The following is a 16,079-nucleotide window of genomic DNA, read 5'->3' as shown; positions in this document are numbered from 1 at the left end:
CATGTTCCTTCTAGAATGAGCTGTGAACTACTGGTACAACTGGGTTGTTATATACACTGTACTAAGAGTGTATTGGGGGTGGGAGGGGAATGGAGTTAAATAGACAGATTTCTTTTTTAAGTTGAAGAGTTATGACACAATTTAAATAATGATAAAGTTTAATTTCCAAATGAGGACTATGCAATAAACTGTTGTGCAGTATTCACATTTTAAAAAACCCTGATGATAAATATAGGTTTGGACTCTCGTTTTTTTCGCGATTACTCCACAATGATCACAGTGTTGACTTTAGTGTTCAGACTATAGTCAACACTGAGGGGAGCGCAATTTGTAGAATGATGCTAAGAGGCAAACTTTTCTGGGATATGATGTAGTGTCCGGTAACACCCATTTCCCTGCCCAAATTGATCTTCATGACATTTATCACATTTTCCAATGTTCCATTTGGTAAACATTGCATTATGGACCATTAATTACACTTCATCTGGCCCGAGCCGGAGAGTACGGCCCAGGTGCGGAGAGTACATCCAGGGATGTAGAGTGCCCCAAAGCTCAAGATTCCTGCCTAACTGTGAACATAAACATACTACTCCTAAATGACCTCTGTGACTACCACAAGTCATAAAGTTAGATTTTTGGCTCAGATTGCCTTTGTTAATTGTTCCCAATATATACATGCCATTAAGAAAAGGTTTGTGCTTTTAAAAAGTGAGAATTGTTATTTTCAGTTTTAGAAAGTTACTGATGCAAGTGCACACTGAGTAACAGAACGATGTATGCTCCTAGACAGACATGTATCAATTTATATACAAGTGTGATATGCAGAATTCACTCACACATAGCTCAGAAGAAAAGGATAGATACACTAAAATAGGTAGTTTGATACTGACTGAATGACTTAAACAATCAATCATAGATATAGTCAACAGTTATGTATCTAACAGCAATGGAGGTACTGTCACAGTCAGCCAGGAACCACTCAGGGACTCATCCAATCACCCTGCTACTACTCAGGCAGTCATCAAATCACTTATGCACTATTCACACAGTTATTCAATCACCCAGGCACTACACATGCACTTTTGCAATCACGCAGGCATTAATTATGTAGTCATTGAACTATGCAGGCACTACCCATGCATTCATCCAACTACCCGGGCACTAACCATTCACTTATACAATCACCAAGGATGTACCAATGCAGTTATTCAAACACCAAGGCATAAACCATGCACTCATCCAAACACCCACTTATAAGCCATGCACTCATCGAATTACTCAGGCAGTCCCATTGCAGTGAACCTATCACCTATCCAGTACCTATGCACTCATTCAATTAATGAGGCACTACTGTTGCACTAATACAATCACCCCAGTAGTACACTTGCTTTTATTCAATAACTCAATCTTTAACAATGGGTTCATGCAATCACTCAGACACTACTCATGCACTCATCAAATCACCCAGGCACTACCTGTTCACTCATTCAATAACACATGGGAAGCAGCCATGTACTCATCCAATCATTGAAACACTACTCATGCATTCAACCAATTTGCTAGGTGGTATGCATGTACCTAATCAATCATGTATCCACTATCCATGCATGCTATAAACCGCCTTTATACTGTCTATGCACTCCTGCTATCATCCAGGCAGAAGAGTTGTACTCATTTAATCATTCAAATAAAATCTATGCATGTAATGAATTATTGATGCATTCGTTGAGCCCTTATCTAATCATTCAGGCACTACTCATGCTCTCATCCAAACACACAAATAGTAGTGATATACTCATGCAAACATGCAATTAGTAACAATACAGGTATGGAATGACATGGAGTTTTCACATACTCAAGGAATCATCTAGGCCATACCTGCATCCTCAGGGAATCACCTAGGCACTAAAGATGCACTCATTTAATCGTCTGGGGAGTATTGATGTACTCAACCACAAACACAGTTTTAGTGAGGAATATGTAGCCTTTTCGAACCAACTGATGAATTATATATGCAACCTATCACACACTCTCTGCATGTGCTCTGAAGAATTAGTAAGCTATATGCTTTGATAGAATTTAATGTGCAGATTGTTATAGGCACTGTTCCCAAAATTTAAATCTGATACATCTAAGAAGAAAAGTATTGAGATACTAAATACACCAGCGACACAGTGGTAGAGAGGTGCACAAATAGCTCTTATATTGTGTTTTCAGATTTACAGTGTAACTATACTGTATGCACTTCTACACTTTGGTTGATTTTAAAGTTGACTCCAGAAAGTATAAACTGGTCTTTCACAATGTATAAGTGAGAACTGAGATATGGTGCAGCTGTGTTTTAGTAGAGGGTGCTAAAATGTTAAAAGGTAACTAATAAATACAGTTTTGTGTGTTTGCTTTGGGTTTGGTATATTGACATAAGTACATGTAGATATGTAGCTAGGTTCATCTATAGATTTAAAACTGCAACATAAAGTAAAAACAATTTTTGTATTATGTGTAAGCCAGTTGTAAAGTAGTTGGTATGTGCCTAGAGTAAAAATTAAAATATACTTTTTTTTACAGAACAATATCTATATAACTACAGAGAGTTAAAATGCCTACAAAAGCTTGGAGGAAAAAGCAACAGAAGCAACTACAGTACCTCTGCAGAACTGACACACAAAAGGGGGAAAACGCAGAAAAAGCGATGAAAGAAAAAAGAGCTACTAATAAGAGGACAAAGTCATTTCTTAAAAATATATTTGGACACCTGCAAAGATTACAAATAAATGAATACAAAAGCAAACTGTGAGAAAGAATAAGAGTGGACAATATCTATCTCAACAACAGGAAAGAATGTAACAAAGATGGACACATCTTAACCAGGAGTTCGAAACAGTTTAAGGAAATCAGAGCCAGGATGTTTCGAAGTAGAGTGGTTGTAAATCTACTGAGGAATATGAAGAAGTATAGAAGAAGAAGAGAGGCACTGAAACAGAAAGAACAAGCTGATGGAGTAGTTGATGAGGTCTTTGCTTTGAGAGAAAGCTTTCAATTGTGATTATAAATCGAATGAAGAAATGGTGTGGTACATGAGGAGACAAAACCAGAAGAAATGATTAGTGAATAGAAGTAACTTTGGTACAGTTTTTAGTGGAGAATGGATACATTCTTCTAATATAAAGCCTTTTTTTAATAAAGAAAGCTATCTCCAAGATAACACATTAGTTCACGCTATTCATAAAAGAGGATGATATGTACAGAGTGTATATCTTGTACTACGGCATGTGCTGCAGGCCGCAGCAAACATCGCAATAGAAAAGCTACACTTTGCGACCGCTTTGAAGGCAGACGCATCATGATTCCGGATGAGGGACCACCGACAGCTAGTCGGTTAGTCCATTTTCCAAAGGGATAGCAGTTGGACATGAGTACGATCGCCATCCTTATCAGGCCCTTTGTCCCAGTCTCGGCCAGCCAGAAACCCACAGTTCGTGCTTTGTGGTTTTAGGCGGTATACTTACCCTCGAAATTTGGAAATGCATATCTCCGGTTGGACATTTGTCATTTTGATGGCAAATAATTTATTACATTTCACTAGATTTTCCTTAATTGGTGTGAGATTTGTCTTGTGTTGTGGTTTCACAATATTGCTGTTTACATAAATTCTTTATACATTGCCTGTAAATGAAGCCTGACTGCTTTTGTGCAAAGTTACCAGAGGGTTAAGTATAGGTTAATTTAGTGGCTGTTTGTAGTTAACCCTGAGAATGACTGTGGCTATTGGTTGAGAAGGGTTCATACCTCTTTAGTCAGCAACCTAATTACTTACTAGAGTTCTTACTAAAGTTCTTGACATTCTTGATTGGACCATCCCTTCCAGGTGTCTCCATTCCTAATACCTCCTAGAGAATTTACTTTATAATTCACTTTCAGAAGAGACAATACTCTCCCAATCAACTGCCTATACCACCCAATACCTATCTAAATCTTATTGAACAAATTGTTTTAAATTTCTATCTTACATAAGAAGGACAAGCCATCAACACAAGACTTATCTCAACAGAATGTAACACTGTTATCACACGAAGTGCTGAAGGTAAATCATTGGAAACTAATACTGAGTTAGCAAGGAACTGAGATTTGAGCATTTTGATTTTAGGGCCCTCGTGTCCCTAAGTTTCTTCATTGAGACTTTTCAGGGTTTGAGAACTTTCTACAGATTTAAAATGTTCTGTATCAAAGTTCAACCAGTGAGTGGTCAATACCTACAACATCAGGAATCTCAAAAGAGACAGGGGAGACAGAGGATGTGGCAACAATAGTTGCTTGAGGTTCCAGAGGTTCTTTGAGTACTGTGGCTGATTGGGGCATTCAATTACTCAACACTCCTCACCATAGCCGGGCGTTGTTTTTTTTTATCACTTGGTCTGTAGATCTTTGGAGACATCCCTTTTAGAAATCTTTACAGTGAAAATAGAAAAAGAGACCTGGATCTGTTAGATTAGGTTACCAGAGACTGGATTGACAAATTGCAGTAAGTACTCCTTCCGAATAATTGCACAACACCAGCCACACAGCATTTACCACAGACCACAGCCAACAGGCCACAGTCCACAGGCCATCGTCTACTATGAAAAAAAAATTGCACTCCGAAGCAGCCACCGAATGAGGGTTAAAACACACAGAGGCCTCAACAAATTGAAATTAGACAGCAGCAGAGAAGGGAGTCGCCAGGTCAGACTCTAGATTTGCAACATTTGCCGCCTTCAGTCCCCAACCCTCCCTAGACCCCCAAAGTCCTTACCTACAACCTGAATGCTCAGGCGACTACAGGATAGTAATAGGGAAGACCGAGTTTGCCCCAGTATGCCAGGACTGCTAGGCAACACACTAGTCTTTCAAAACCACCCTTCTGTCAAATTGTAGCCTAGCATCAGGTGGTCAAGTTATTTTTAATATAAGCTGTGTATGTGGAAAAAGTAGCAATTGTGTAGACAACTTCTAATTGGTTATTAGCATACTTAATCCAACATTTTCAGGAACAATGCTCAAATAATTTAGTTGTTTGTTTAGGTGAATACATTCACCCGATTTTTGTATGTGTGCTGAAGAGCTGAAAAGGATGGATAATGTTAAAATCATGATATATCTAATATGCACTGTCAATTTCCAACAGACTTGTTTGTAATAGCTATTGACTTCAACCATATGAATATCACTTTCTACTGCTGATAATTCTTTGAAAGAACAAATGCAATATTGTATAGTTTTGCTAATGCTGGTTCAACATAATTTAGCCAATGTTAATGGGTGGTCAAACAGTGACTACCACATAGCTCTGTCTTTTAGACTTGTACATTTAGAAGGAGGGCCGACTGAGTATGTATAAACCCCTGTAGACCAGTTTGGTACATCTAGGATTTATGGTGATTGACCTAGATACAAGTGATCACTTGGCAATGAAGGTCTTGTTCTATTGAAAATAATTCCAAAGAACTGTGACAAGTACACATTTTGAAGTAATAAGGGTTGCCATCAATGAGGAAAATCTTGAAGCCTTATTTAAGATCAAAGTAGACAGAAGCCAGTTAGAACAAGGTTTGATTGGCATTGAGTGGTATACCAATCTTATTGTGAGGGGCCTCTTTCCTAAAAGCAAATAAAATAAATCCATTTGCTGAGGAAACTCTAGGATAAGATAGGGGAAAATAACAGGTGGCGACTTGATGAGGAGGGGCTTTAAACAAAATACACAGGAAAGTAAAAAACAAAGCAAATGAAATCAATAGCAGGGAGTTTAAAGTGCAGGAAAACAAATATAAATATCTACAATAGGTAGGGCACACGTATAGGCTCGACAGTTTAGATTCAGTGAGGTAGTTCTGAAGAAATTCGACACAGGTAGTTCAATGAAAGTTGTCTTATGTAGATGATATTCTTAGAAGGAAAACAATGCCAGCCGACACGTGTTTCGTCACCAGGTCATTACCTCTGACCCTTCAGAGTATGTGAATCGATGTACCGGTGATAATTCCGACCGGGTTTACGGGTGAAAATAGTTGCTGCAGGTTGGGCAGTCTTGTTGACACCGTGCAACCTGCCTTGGAGATCTCTGAGGCAGGACGAGCATTGACAGGACCCGGCTACCCGAGGCCCTATTGAACACGAACGTACCCGCTCATGTTCTTTTGTTGTCTACAAGACTGCCCAACCCGCTGCAACTATTTTCACCGGTAAACCTGGTCAGAATTATCACCGGTACATCGATTCACATACTCCGCCATATCAGCCCTGAAGAGTCACACGTAAGGGCCTGGTGACGAAGCACGTGTCGGCTGGCGTTGTTTTCCTTCTAAGAATATCTACATAAAACAACTTTTATCGAACTACCAGTGTCGACTTTCTTACGAACAACCTCACTGAATCTAAACTGTCTAGCCTATACGTGTGCCCAGTACCTTTTGTATGTTTTGTAGTGTTAGGGGCTTCTGCCCTTAACTCACACAGGTGTTCAGGGTCCTCCCCTGCACTGGCAGCACCGTAAATAATTTTGTTCTTCAAATAACCTGCACACTATTACCAATTACCTGCTTGAGCGCCACTGTCCTGCTCCCCCTCAAACCCTTCACAGAGCCTAAATATAAGTATCTGTTGTGTGAGAAAAAGAGATAATTTTATAAGTTCAATGGGAATACTATGATCAAAACTGTTTCCAAAAGTAATATTAAACTCTTCTTGAGTTTAGTAAACATCAAATTAGTAACATCTCCGGCAAGTCTTGATGCCCAAATGATGGATGATCAGTAGGTAGAGTTTATCCCTCAATTATATAACACTGGTGTTGTCACTTCCATTGATAAAACTGAAGCTGCCTCATTGATATCCAGCTACTAATATACCAAAGGGTGGAGATAGTGGCTGAAATAATTATGAGCATGATGTTATTGGATGCAGGAGAACCGGATAATCTAGCTTAAATTCAATTCAAAGCTGACCCATTAAGTTGGGCAGCGATTTTAAGCCCATTCTATAAAATGGTTATGGAGAGGAGCAGTTATTAAACCAATTCATAAGAAGGGCCTTCAAAATGATCCAGCAAATTAATGTCTGATATTTCCTTTGGACATAACTACCAAAATGTATGCCCGACATTACTGAAATATCTGAAGCATGGGATTTTAACATTAAAAAACAAGGGGGGGTTGAAAAAACTACTCAACAACTGACCACTTATGGGGAGTGGCAAAGAGGTCATTAGTTACAATGTGTACATTTTGCTGCTGTTTCATTGACTTGCAGGTAGCCTTTGACTGCATCTCTATGGGCATTCTTTAGGGAAAATTTCAGAGGTGAGCCAATCCAGTGGAATTGTTAACTATGATCCAAATGTTATACTAAAAATAACTGGGTCCAGGTCAATTTAGATGAGTCAGGCATACTAATGGTAAATACCCTGTAAAAAATGTCCCTCGTCAAGGCTGTGTTTTAGTCCCCCCACACACTTTTAGCTTGATTAATGCAGATCTGCCAGGACTTTTAACCTACACTATCTCCTTTTCACCCAAAATAGGCCACTAGCATGTCAGCTGTGTTAGGGTAATGAGACATATAATCGAGGAAACAATATGTACTACAACAATGTCGAGTGACAAATATCATGAAATGGAAATATCAGAGCAAGAATATCGTTGTCAAGAATATCAATTTGAAGGTAAGTAATTTCTATTTTGAAAATATAGAGGTCATTAATATAATTTGACATTTATAGGGGTAAAGGTTGGGAAGTAATTTATTTTAAACATAATAATTAGTTGTTAGTTAATAATAGTTAATAATAATTCATTACTTCATAATTGATTATGCTAATTGTGTAATTAATTTTTTAGGTGTGGGTTGTGGATTTATAGGGGTAAAGAGTGGAAAGTTATTTATTTTTCATTAATTAATTATTTGTTAAGTAATAATAATTAATTGATAATTAGTTATAGTTAATTGTGTATTTGTTTTTAGGTGTTGGCTGTGGGTTTATAGGGGCAAAGGGTGGAAAGAAATTTATTTTTACTTAATAATAGTTGTTAATCAAAAATAATTATTTATGTAAATTTTTTTATCATTTGTTTTAGGTGTGGGTTGTGTGGTTATAGGGGTAAAGGGTGGGATGAAATGTATTTTTAATTTATTAATATTTATTTGTTAATTAATAATAATGAATTAATTGATAACTAATTATGTTAATTGTGTAATTCATTTTTTTAGAGGAGTTGCAGGGATTTTAGGGGTGAAGAGTGGGAAGTAATTTATTTTTAATAATTATTATTTAATTGTTAAATAATATTAAATGTTTAATTGATAGTTAATGTTGTTTATTGTTTAATTAAATGTGTTTAGGTTTGGGCTGTGTGGATTATAGAGCTAAAGGATGGGGAGTAAACTATTTTATTTTATTTGTTAATTACTTGTGAAATACTAATATTTATTTCATTGTATATTAATTAATCTAATTTTGTTATTAATTTTTTTTATTTTTTATTTTAGATTGGGGTTGTTGAGTTTATACAGGTAAAGGGGGAAAATTAATTAACTTTAATGAATTTAGATTTAGATTTTCATAAATAATACTTGTTTAATTGATAAATATCTATGTTAATTGTGCAAGTAATTTTTTTAATTTAGATGTGGGTTGTGGGTTTTGTAAGGGTATGGGGTGGGAAGTAAATTAGTTTCAGATATTTTACTTGTTTTTAATCCTGCACTGACTGCAGTGAGAGTAGTAAATCTAACCCGTCCACCGTCCAACACTTTCCCTACTGGGGTGGGGATAGTACATTTTAGCCCTCTGCAATCCAACACTTTCTCTATTGTTGCACTGACTTGAGTGGGAATAGTACATTTTACCCATTCGCAAACCAATACTTTCCTTACTGTTGCACTGACTGGAGTGGGAATATTAAATGTTTCCCCTCCGCAATCCAAAACTTTCCCTACAGTTGCACAGACTGGAATGGGATTATTACATTTTTCCCTTCTACAATCCAACACTTTCCCTACTTTTGCAATGACTGTAGTGGGAATATTACATTTTTCCCCTTTGCAATCCAACATTTTCCCTACAGTTGAGTGGGAATATAATTGTTTTCCCTTCTGCAATCCATACACTTTACCTGCTATTGCTCTGATTAGAGTGGGATAGTAAATGTTATCCCTTCACAATCCAATACTTTCCATACTGTTGAACTGACTGGAGTATGAATATTATTATTTTTGTTGTTAATTATACTATTCATTGTTGTGTTAAATGTACTGGGAATAGTACATTGCAGTATTTTCCAATGTTATATTTTGATTAATTTTATATTTATTGTAGCTAGAATAGTAAATCTTATTTTTGTGTGAAGTAAATCATGTTTTTATTGTTGTATTGTGTGCGTGGGATTACTTATTTTTATATTTATTTAGTATTAAAATGTTTTTTAGGGTAGTGGGAAATGTATATGTATTTATTTTAATATTTAATAATGTATTTTATGTTGTTGTAGTTTAGATAGTTATGTGTATGATTTATTATTATAATAATAATAATTACAAATGTCAATATTTGTGTTAGTAAATTATTTATCATTACATTAAAAAAAAGAAGTTTACCTTTTATTTCAAATTGACTTGATTTTATTTTTTTGAATTTTATACTTTTGGTATATTTAAATATGTATACATATATCTTTGATAATATATTATTTACGTTTTTTAAATTATAATATTTAAAATATGAGTTTATTTATATATGTATGTTCATATATACATGTATAAATATGTGTATGTGTTTAAACTTTTAAAAGTACGTTTATTTGTTATATTTGTTAAAATATACATTACGTTTAAATATATTTTATTGTTTAGAAATGAATTTGAGTGTTTAATATATGTTTATTTTAATATATTGTTTTTCATATATTTTTTTATTAGTTTTATGTCAGCAGATGGTTATACATAAAGTAATTCAAGAAAAAAAAGACAAAAGTATACAGATACAAATACAGGTCTGGCAGAACAATTACTCATTTCTCTTATCATAAAACAATAATAAAAGGAGAAAACACATAATGATATATAAACAAAACAAAAATGGTATAAGCATTAATTGTAGGGAAACGATCCATAATTAAAGAGAACAATCATATCCAATTGGAGATAGGAGCCCATAGTTTTTGACCAGCCATCTTTCTTTTCCGTCCCTTCCGTTTATACACTGCATTCTCATGTTGATAGATAAATAATAATTTGGACTGCCAGTGGTGAAAACCTGGAGGATCAACATCTAACCACTGGGAGGTTATACAAAACCAAAATACAGACATGCAGATAAATAAGAAGCCTTTTTGATCTGACGATCTTTTACCAATTTGATCTGTCTGAATTCCCAGAATAACTAATTCAGCGGATAGTTCGATTTGTATCCCTAGACTAGTATTGAAAAATAATTGTATATCCGTGATAAATTGAAGTAATTTAAGGCAGGTAAAAAACATATGGATAGAATCTGCAGCAGCATGACTATACTGGCTACATGTATCTCCACTATTTACTTTCCATTAAGCTCGTTTAGCAGGGGAGTAATATAAATCAAAAATGGACATGAAATGTTGGCTTTTAAACAAGCCATTAAATAAAACACTACTAGATAACTCTATTGCTCTGGGCAGATCAACATTCTCAAGTCCTAGTTTCCTTTGCCATTTATCTGTATATACTCACAAATCATCCTGCATCCTATTTACCATCATCATAGATATTACACCGATTCTATTGCCCTTTCTACTACATTCTAGCATGTCAATTTTATCAAAAACGCTTTGCCCGCGAGGACCTTTTGCCTCCAAAAAACTTCGGATTTGGAGATATTTGAAGAAATCCGTTCTCAATAGATTATATAAGAAACAAATTGCCCGTCCTGATATAAAATCTCCTAGTACATGCACTCCAGCGGAGTGCCACCTCAACAATACAGGGCCTCTCAAAATTCCAGGTAGAATCTGATTATTCAGCAAAGGTGTATAATAATTCAGGTCGAGACAACAATTCAATCTTTTTTTAAGCTGCTTCCAAATTTGCAGTGCCGCTAGGATAGTTTTAAATGTAGTTTTTTTATAGTAGCTGGGCTCTATTACTCTCACCAAACATTGTCGGACTTCCTTCCCCAGAACCATTTCATAGATTGATAGCCTAATTGATTCATCCATAGAAACATCTTGAAAAATCTAAATTCCCATAGATCTTAGTACAGCAGCCCAATAGTATAAACGAAAATTCGGTATCCCCCAACCACCCCTAATCCTAGGTAGTGTGCACCATTTAAGAGCTCTCCTGGATCTCCGATAACCCCCAAAAAACCTAGAGACATTTCTATCTAGTTTGCTAAATAAATCAGAGGGAAACAACAGAGGTATCGAATGAAACAGATAGAGGAATTTAGAAATATTACCATTTTAAGTACATTAGTACACCAAACAAAGATAAATATAGATTATTCAGTCTCTCCAAAGTCCTATGGCTGAATCTGATATAGGAGCTGTATTGAGCCGTACAATGTCGTCTATTTTAGCAGATATCGTTATACCTAGATAAGAAGCTTCAGCAGAAAAAGCCATATCATCCAGCCGGCCCTCAGCCGAATGTATCAACTGCGTTTTGGCGATGTTCAATTTATACCCCGAGAGTTTGCCGAACTCCTGGGCCTCTTCTTTTATTTTCGGTAACGCCATTTTAATATCAGAGGTGACAATAGCGTCATCGTCGGCATACGCAAAAACTTTGAAATCCATTTGATGAATCTTTACAGGAGCAATGTCAGCTTCTTTTCCTAGTCTATTCAGACAGGGCTCAATATATAATGTGAACAGCAAGGGGGAGCAAGGACAACCTTGCCTTGTCCCCCTTGTTATTGGCAGAGAATCAGAGACCTCGCTAGCAATCCGGATAGCAGCCTTGGGGTTGATATATAAAGCCTGTATTGCTTTTATATATTCTGTAGGAAACGCTTTCCATTCCAACACAGACCACAGGAACCCCCAGTCAACCCTGTCAAAAGCTTTTTCAGCATCCAACAGGGCAATCCCGACTGGGGATCCCGTGGCCTTCGCCCAGTCTAACAAGGCAATAATACGTTTAACGTGGTCAGTTGTATCCCTCTTTTTAATAAATCCATGTTGAATCTTGGAGACCAACCTGGGCATAAAATCATTTAATCTGTTAGCGAGAATCTTGGAGAAAATCTTACTATCTGAGGTAATAAGAGAGATTGGTCTATATGACCCAAGCTCAGTGCCCTCCTTTCCCTTCTTCTTAAAGATAACTATAGTGACCATGGACCAAGAATCGGGAGGATAGCCTAGAAAAGCCTGATGGTAAACTTTAAGTAGCTCTGGTTTTAATTTGCTACGAAAAGTACGATAGAATTCCAGCGGAATATTGTCTGGTCCCTTGCTTTCCCTGCGGCAAGACCCAGGATAGCCATTTCAATCTCTTCCCAAGATATGGGGGAAGCTAATACAGTTGTATGTATTTCCAAGAGCTTCATGTGATCAGAGTTGTCAAGGTTCTCTGGATATTCCAAAGTATTTTTCACTTCACCAGTACCATCATTCGGATCATTATATAGCGAGTGATAAAAATCACGAAACGCCTTTAGAAACCCTACTTTAGATTCCTGGGTTACCCCGTTTAGGTCAACAATTTTAATAATACCATTAAAGGCTGCCTTCTGTCTAAGCCTTTGTGCTAATATTTTACCCGTCTGTTCGTTTAATTTGTAGCATTCCGTCTTATATTGCGTATATTTGGACGCTACCTGACCGGCTAGATAGGAATAAGCTACAGCACGTACAGTTGTTAGATCATGTTGAGCATCTTCGATGCCCTGACCAGTTTTAATATTAGCGGCGAGTTTGAACTCTGCCTTCATCACCCTTTCTAATTCTTGCTTGAATGTGCTCTGTTTATTTTTTTGCTGGAAGTTGGAATAGCTAAGTGTTTCTCCTCTGATTATAGATTTAAAGGTATCCCAAACCATTGGAATAGAGGCAGTATCGTTATTACACAAAAAGAACTTGTTAATAATTTTAGCCATATATTGAAGCAAATCACCGTCCAACAACAAGTTCCTTTGAAATGACCACTTACTTTTAATGCCTATGTTTTGTGAAGGTAGTTGTATTTCCAATGTAACGGGGTTGTGATCTGAGATAAGCTGAGGCATGATATCAATTTTAGCTTTCTCTATAAAATCTTGAGAGACAAAAAAGTAATCTAGACGTACAAACTTTTGGTGTGGGGCCGAAAAAAAAGTATACCCAGGTTCTGTAGGCCGCGATGTGTGTACGTCAAGAAGTCCGTTCCCCAAAACTAGTTCCCGGACAGCTCTAAAGGTCCTAATCTTTCGCCCTTTGTAGCGCCAACTTGACCTGATATTAAAATCGGCTTCAATATGAACATTCAGGTCACCACAAAAAATTATTGGTTGGGGCCAGGCAGCAAGCTCTACATTCATCGAGCTCATTACCTCACAATCGTTTAAATTTGGCCTATATAAAGAACAAATAGTGAACTTGTTACCATCAATATTAATTTCTGCCAATCCCCATCTCCCCCATTCATCTGCCAGTGTTCGAATACATTTCCCCAGACCTCGTTTCATAAGGATAGCAACTCTTTTGATTCCGGTCTGCTTTGTACATATCAGTAATTCAAGGCCTAGATTTTTCAAGACATTTCTCTTGCCCCAAGAGATATGCGTTTCTTGTAAACACAAGATCTCTATTTGTAATAGTTGAATTATTTTACATAAAATCCCCTTTTTAAAAAAAATCATTATGGCCATTAATATTTAGCGTACAAATCTTTACTTTCCTATCCATTATTATAGATCACGTTTAACGTAAATCTTGCTTCCCGATTTTGATTCATAACACAACAACACCTTGAAGTTGACAGCTCTGCCATCTGTTCAAAAATAACTACCGCTGACTTACACCCCACCCCCTTCCACCAACAACCGCAGACCCACACCATCCCCCCTAGCCCCCCACCCAACCTACCACATGAGGCACAAGGACCATAAGTCCCTGGGAACTCAAGGTACCCCCCCTACTCCCTGCCGTGGTCGGAAAAAAGGGAAAAGAAATTTAATTTTAGCATATATATCTTCAACCATGTGACAGTGTTCGCTCACAAAAAAGATACAAAAAGATAAAGAAAAGAAAAAAAAAGAGCAGCAACACAGTTTCAGAGATTAGACAATAGAGGAAAAAGCTCATTTTGAGGGCTATTAGACAAGACCAAAAGACCAACAACATTCAAATTCGGCCTTTCCCCTCTTTTTTTTTTTCCTCTTCCCTTACTCCCTCTTTTTTTTTCCTTCCCCCTTTAGAGTGTCAACAGATACTCGTTTGCCACTATCTCAGAAAAAAAAAATGTTGTTTGCCCTTTAACAGTCACTTTTAGTTTGGCTGGATTTTGCAAATAAACAATTGCTCCTTTCTCCTGAAACCATGCAATCAATTGACGCAGATGCCAACACTTAGAGACAGTGGCAGGGCACAAGTCTGGCCGAACAAAAAAGCTACAACCCTTTGCAGACCTCTGCTTATCAGGTCTGGCTAAACCAAAAACCACCTCTCTTGCCAAAAAATTATTGAAGCGGACCAAAATTGCTCTGGGTCGTTCCACCTCCGATTGTTTGACTTTCCTGATTGTAAAGGGGAAACGGTGTGCCCGTTCAATAACTGTGGACCAATCCCAGGAAGTCAACTCCAGAAATGCATTTTGGAATAAATCACAAATACATTTTCGTACATCTGTCCCCCCCATTTCTTCAGGGACACCCAGAACTCGCAGATTCTTTCTGCGCGATTGGTTTTCCAGCTCCGTAAGTTTGAAACTTATATCGTCCCGTTGAGCTTTGATAGTAGTAAGCTCGACTTTCTGTGCTGCAACTTCATCCTCAAGTACGGATATTCTAGCCTCTACCTCAGTAACTCTAGAAGAGATATCTGTGCAGATCTTGGTGACTCTCCTGACAGCATTTTGCACCTTTCTGCATGTGGCCTGTGTGCGAGCAATTTTCGTTTTGGACTCCGCTCTTTGAGATTCCATTGTCTTATAAATCATAGCGAGAGTCACCTCCGAGTCACTAAGTGGTTCATTAGGCTGCTCAAATCCAAGATGCCCATCCTGTAGCATGTTTTCAGCAGCCACGCCAGAGTCAGGTGCCTTGCTCTTAGTTCCTGTGAACTTCCTGGCTCTATGTTTTTTCACGGTTGTCACAGATCCAGGAGAAGTTTCGCTTATTCTAGAGTCTTCATCCATGCTGCTTTCACAGGGATAGTCCGCCCAGTCCTTATCCATACTTTCATCTGACGAGTGGTCTGCCATTGAATAAAAATTGTCAGCCGTTTCTTGAAGAGACAAAGAGTCGGAACATAAAGCTCCTGTCACCAGAGAGGAGATTACTACCTCCGGGGGTGTTTTCAAACCAGCAACACAGGTTGTATCTAAACCAGCCTCTATATGGACTTCATCTCACATACTGCACCCATCAGGGCTCTTCTCAACGTTATCAGCGGTGTTTAGCAGTAACGCTTCTGAGGATGAATTGTCAAAAGCCCCCGCAGGAAAAGTCCCGTTTTGAATTGTAAGACTCATTGAAGCAGTCTCGGGGCACTCGGGGCGCTCTTGTATATTATTACGCAATAACTGCTTCTCGAACATCTCAGGGAGTGTTTGTGCACCAGGATTCAAACTATGCAATTTCTTTCGCTCTCCTCCCTTTTTTAAGCTTATTGCCAACTCTGGCTGCAGAAACACCTTCTCGGCGCCGCCCGATAGCCCCGACTCACCCAGCGCTCCATCTTCCATACCAGGCTGCACCGAGACCTTTGTTTTGCCGCTTCTGGTGACCGGGGGCTTTGCAGGCGGTTTTTGCGGCATCCTCTGAGTTGCACTGACACCCCCACACAGGTACTGACTCAACCCCAGGAAAGGAGGGGGAAAACGCCACACAGGTACCCGTGGAAAGCCGAGAAGCAAAAGTGGTGCAA

General features: G+C 37.7%; 1 protein-coding gene across 2 annotated transcripts in view; it reads right to left on the bottom strand.

Moving 5' to 3' along the window:
* SLC2A9 (solute carrier family 2 member 9) overlaps window positions 1–16,079 on the bottom strand; it is a 1,599,887-nt gene that overhangs the window by 465,960 nt on the left and 1,117,848 nt on the right. The window lies entirely within an intron of this gene.

Source organism: Lissotriton vulgaris, chromosome 3_2, assembly GCF_964263255.1.
Source record: "Lissotriton vulgaris chromosome 3_2, aLisVul1.2, whole genome shotgun sequence".
Lineage (NCBI taxonomy): Eukaryota > Metazoa > Chordata > Amphibia > Caudata > Salamandridae > Lissotriton > Lissotriton vulgaris.
The sequence above is the reverse complement of the archived record's forward strand: the minus strand, read 5'-3'. Positions and strand labels throughout refer to the sequence as shown.